Below are 6,000 nucleotides of genomic sequence, written 5' to 3'. Positions count from 1 at the left end.
TGATCCAGCCTCCTGCAAACAGGTCTATGGCGCTTCTAAACTTTTTCGTGCAACTCCGTGGCGGGCTTTTTTTTCCTCCTTGACAAGCTCTTTGCTGCACAGTAGCATTTGTTAGAGAAATACACCATGTGAGTCAGTGCAATTTTAAAGGGAGAAAGGATGACTGGTAATGGCTGTGGCTGCCTTAGTTTGCATGATGTTTGTTGCTTCAGCTGCTGTGCAGCTGAGCAGGGGGTAGGGGAGGGAAGTGAAGTGTCCTCTGGAGAGTCTGATTCACAACAAGTCAACTTGGTTCAGTTCTGTAATGACAACTTTTTCCTTATTTGCAATTAAAATGTCAAATAACATTAGAAGTATTTGATTTGTGCTCAGTCACAGTGCAATTCTCCAGCTTACTGACTTTAAGGAAAGTCTTGCAAGATGCTTCTTTCTTTAATCCAATTACAGTAACAGACTGAAATTAATTTACTGAATCATTGATTTTCCAAGGGGCAGAAGGTGGCTTCAGCCTTTTGGGAAACAAGACTTGGGGAACACAAGCAGCTTCCCTTGTCTACACAGTGGTGCTCTTTTTGGGACACACAGTCTGGAAGCGCCCAGGCGCCACCCATCGACTTGGGCAGTGCTCCGGTTAGGCCCTTAAACCCACTGAGCTGCTGCATATTCATTTTGAAAATGGAGGCAATCATGCAAAATAGAAGTTAACTGCTCTGGTAGAGGTCTCAAATGATTTCATTGCCATTAGCAGCATTGCTAAGCTTAATCAGCTGTGGAGAAGTTAAAGCATAACCTCATTTCAGGCGGGAGGAAGAGCGGTGTTCAGTCAAGTGCTGCCTGTGTGTCGGTAGGTCACGAGCAGGCTCCCGGGAGCGGGTAGGTCACACATCAGTGACTGGGACGGAAATAGTATCTAGGGCAAGGGGTCAAAGTGGGAGGAGGACTGGATGGGGTGACTACCAACCTACTCTTGGTTCACAACCAAAACTCCGGTCCAGGTGACATTCAGGGATGATTTTCATTACATGATTGTGGTGGGTCGACCCTGGCTGGATGCCAGGCGCCCACCAAAGCTGCTCTGTCACTCCCCTCCTCAGCTGGACACAGAAGAGAAAATATAACCAAAGGCTGGTGGGTCAAGATAAGGACAGGGAGATCACTCACCAATTACTGTCACGGGCAAAACAGACTTGACTTTGGAAAAAAAATTAATTTAATTTATTACCAGTCAAATCAGAGCAGGATAATGAGAAATAAAACCAAATCTTAAAACACCTTCCCCCCACCCCTCCCTTCTTCCCAGGCTTAACTTCACTCCTGAATTCTCTACCTCCTCCCCCCGAGCAGTGCAGGGGGATGGGGAATGGGGGTTGTGGTCAGTTCATCACATGTTATTTCTGCCGCTCCTTCCTCCTCAGGGGGAGGACTCCTCACACTCTTCCCCTGCTCCAGCGTGGGGTCCCTCCCACGGGAGACAGTCCTCCACGAACTTCTCCAACGTGAGTCCTTCCCACGGGCTACAGTTCTTCACGAACTGCTCCAGCGTGGGTCCCATCCACGGGGTGCAGTCCTTCAGGAACAGACTGCTCCAGTGTGGGTCCCCCACGGGGTCACAAGTCCTGCCAGCAAACCTGCTCCAGCGTGGGCTCCTCTCTCCACGGGTCCACAGGTCCTGCCAGGAGCCTGCTCCCACAGGGTCACAGCTTCCTTTGGGCAACCACCTGCTCCAGTGTGGGGTCCTCCATGGGCTGCAGGTGGATATCTGCTCCACCATGGACCTCCATGGGCTGCAGGGGGACAGCCTGCCTCGCCATGGTCTTCACCACGGGCTGCAGGGGAATCTCTGCTCCGGCGCCTGGAGCACCTCCTCCCCCTTCTTCTTCCCTGACCTTGGTGTCTGCAGAGTTGATTCTCTCACGTATTCTCACTCCTCTCTACCGGCTGCTATTGCGCAGCAGGTTTTTCTTCCCCTTCTTAAATACGTTATCCCAGAGGCACTACCACTGTCGCTGACTGGCTCGGCCTTGGCCAGCTGTGGGTCCGACTTGGAGCCGGCTGGCATTGGCTCTATCAGACACAGGGGAAGCTTCTAGCAGCTTCTTACAGAAGCCGCCCCTGTAGCCACCCCGCTACCAAGACCTTGCCACACAAACCCAATACACTCCTCTACTTTGGACAACAAATTTGTGATCAGTGGCTCTTTTAAATTCCCACTAGCTGGGATATGATGTTTCACTGAAACAAGAAGAAGCAGTGCAGGCCCTTCCTAGTATTGCTTCAGGAGGTGACAGACTCAGCTAGAAGCTGAACATTTATTTTACATGGGCAGTGACCCTTACAAACCAACCAAAAGCTAGAAATCTTTATTAATTTTAGTGGTGGTTGAAACTTTAGAAACTCATATTGAATGCTGAAAGAGGCGTTATCTGTTGAAAACTATCTTAATTCCCCATCCTTTTCTTCAGCTACTTGGCCAAGAGTGCTGTGGAAGGACATCGGTGTTCAGCGCACGTTGCTGTGCTAACAAGTTCTCGCAGGCTCCTTAGGGCAGTTTCACAATATGCCTTCAAGCATGGAGTGAACCAAAAGGATCCACATCTGAAGTAGCTAAATGTTACTCTGCTTATGGTCTGGAAAATATCATTATGCAGAAATATCCCAGAAGTTTCCTATTCTCCATTTTACCTTCTAGCTACTCCTGTGCTGTATTCATCCCATCTAACTGCAGGCTGTTAACTCTATTGAGACACCCAGATTTAGGAATGCACTCGCCCTACGCTGCTCTTGTATAACGTGCACTCAGCTCTGCGTTGCCTTCTGGAGGTGGCCTCCCACCTCTTTCCAGGACCTGGGTGAGGTGTCCTGCTCTGCAAGGCTCCAGGCTAAAGCACCTCGCGAGTCCAAACACGGGCTCCACTGAGGTACAGTTCCTTCTCTGCAGAGTCAGGCTCGACATGAAAAACAACCTCTGCTTTGCTTTTCTCATTTGTACTTTACCACCTTTTCTAAAGAGACACAGAATTAGGGTGTAGTGGGCAATTTAATAGATGATGGATGTGATGAGAGAGACGTCTCACTTCCCTGTGGTTGCTTCTGACATGCTGATAGCATGAAAGGTATTTATAGGGCTACAGAGATACTGTGTGTGAACAAACTCATTAACGTCTGATGTTTTCAAAGTATTCTGTCAAATAAAAATAAAATCCAAGTTATGGTTCTCAATGTCACTGTAACTTGGCCTTTTCTTGCTGTAAATTATTTGATTTTTTTATAATGAAGAGGCAGCTGCTGCCCTCAAATTGTCACTGCTACTGTATCTGAAGTTAACTTTCACACCTTTAATCTTTTCTATTTGATGTATTTCTTCAGTGGTGAATTGTAACCAGTCTGCTGTGTTCAGCTCTGGCCAGGCGGCTGTGTGTCTGCGAGAAGGTATTTGCATACAATAGTACAGAGAATTTAAATTAATCGGGGAAAAAAATCCATTAGAGAGAGTCTGCACAGTAAAATGAGCTGTACAACCCATCGAGGTTTACAGCACTTTGGATGTGAACCTAAGCTTCTCGTTTCTGATTGAACAGTCTATTGCTTGTCTTGATAACTCCCTGTTTCATGCAGACCTCAAGATAAAGCCCCACAAGCTGTGTTTATGAAAAGCTCTTTCTCAAGCAGACTCCTGTTCTCTCTTGCTGGTGTGATTCATGAAAGCTGCTCCAAGCATTGCTTCTGAAGCGCCTGCCAAAGTGACCAGGGGATGACATGGCCCTTCTGGGAGGCTTGAGTGGAAACGTCAACCTGTAGTCTAACATGAGCAGATGTTTCCCAGTGCTGGCAGTGGGTTACCCTTTCCTAACAAATGCCTTTTTTAAAGCTATGGGTGCCATTACATTTTGTTACACAGTTATTAACCTACTTACTTAAAAACATTTTATTACAAAACATGGAAGATGAGATGTACAAGTGAAAAGCCTTTCGCTGATGCGGTGCAAAACGGGGGGAAAGGACAGTGTGTGCTATAGCTGGAAAAGAGAAAGCAACCAAAGAAAACAGGGCTGGTCTCACATGTGCCTTCCATTTCATTTTGAAAATAATGACTCTGTAGAGTCTTTAATTTTTTTGGAGATGGCTGGCTGGCTTTCACACTGTGGTTTTTCATTGGTGTGTAGTTGTTGGGTCAACATGCTTTATATTTATTTTGTTTTGTTCGTTGATTGCACTTTTTATATTCTGGTTTTGGGTTACTTGCACTTTGCACAATGTAATATTCAACAGCTTATGCTGATGGACAACCATTGATCAGAAATGGCATTAAACGGGAGCAGAGGACCACAGGGACCTGTGGCTGGAATGGCAGAGAAGGTGAGGGAGCTGATTGTCTTCCATTTATCCCCAAACGTATGCTTTCCACAGCAGCAGAGCTGGGGAAGGCGATGGAGCAGCCCCAGCACCAGGGCAGGCTGGGCTGGAGCAGGGAGGCGGCCAGGGCTGAGCTGTTCTTGGTTTTCTCCCATACTCAGAGCTGTCTGTGACGGAACAGGGATGAAAAGTCTGTTCAGATCTTTAAACATCTTTCAGCTGGAAAAATTTCTGTTGAGAGGGAAGTGTGTATGCGTTGCCATGCTGCTTAAACACCCCGGCTGAAACCAGGGCTGCATTACGTCAAAAACAGTGCGTGGACGTGCGTGTGTAGCTGTGAGGGAGGAGGAGGAGGAGGAGGAAGCAGAGTGAGAAACCCCTTTCTCTCCCCTCCCCAACGCAGAAGAGGCAGAGTTGCAAGCAGGAGAGAGCCACGAGAGCTAAGGGTGGGAAGGGGAGATGGAGGAAGCAGGGGGTCGCTGAAAAAGCCCAGTGGGAATCCCACTGCCACCTCAGTGCCCTGTCCCCTGCCACGCTGCCCTCCCAGCCCGTGTCACCTGCTCTTCCACCCCTCTGTGAGGTGCCGTGGCTAAAGTTGCCTGCCAGCTGCAGAGTCATTAGTATGGTCTTCAAAGAAGTTCAAAGCCAAAACACAATGACAAAGTGGGAGTTTCGGTGCCAAGAGCCAAGCGAACCTGAAAGGTTAGTTTACTCTTTAATGAAATTCCTGCTTCAAAGTCTCCATCTCTTTTTCACTGGGGAGCAGCACTTTCTTTAAGCAATGTTTAGAGGACACCAGTCTGCAAGGGTAATCATCCTCGCCTCTGGCAGGAAGAGCTCGCGCACTAGCATTTCTGAAAAGGCTCTCTTTGTGAATAATTGAGTTTGTCTCTGGAGTTCAAGATTTCTTTTTCTGTGGGACTGACTGCAGCTCTGCTTCTTCCTTAGGTGCAGCTTACTGTAATTGAAGCAGAAGAATTGTATTGCAGTCGAGGGTTTTGTGAGCATGACGCATAATAGGGGTGATTGGCACAGAAAGAGTCATTTGTAGTGTTCAAAATGCCTCCTCCAGTGGTGAACGTATCTGCAGAAAATAATTAGAGGATCCCCTACTGCCACCCCCACTCCCACCCAAGGGGAAAAAAATTCATGTCACATGAGGCAGCAGAGGCGTCCTTGAGCAGCAGGCAGAGCCCCGCGCTGCAGTGCACTGTCAGGGCCCCATCCTGGGCGACGCTCAGAGCCCATCGGTTCCTGCCAGCGCTGCTACCGCCTGGGACACAGGGGAGGAACAGCCAGGCTAACTGCTTGTCCAACCCAAAAGAAAATGCTGTGTTTCACATGTCCCCTGACAACACGTGTCGCTTGCCTGGGCATAGCTTCTTTTCCTTCAAAACCTCCCAGCCTTGCAGTGGTTTCTGGGTCTCTCTGGAAAGGCATGTGTAGCATGATGGAAAAACCTGTGCATCCCGACTCTGAGACAAACACCACTGCAGCTGCCCCACCAAGGAAAAGCCCATTACAGATATGTCCTCCCTCCAGCTACCAATGAGGTCCGCTGCTCCTGGGCATGTTTCAGCATGTCCTCTCATCCCCGCCATCCGTAACCTGGTGTGTAACATCCCACCGTGGCACCTACCAAGCTGC

This window comes from Gymnogyps californianus, chromosome 1 (genome assembly GCF_018139145.2).
Source record: "Gymnogyps californianus isolate 813 chromosome 1, ASM1813914v2, whole genome shotgun sequence".
In the NCBI taxonomy this organism is placed as follows: Eukaryota; Metazoa; Chordata; class Aves; order Accipitriformes; family Cathartidae; genus Gymnogyps; species Gymnogyps californianus.
This window is presented reverse-complemented; position numbering follows the sequence as displayed.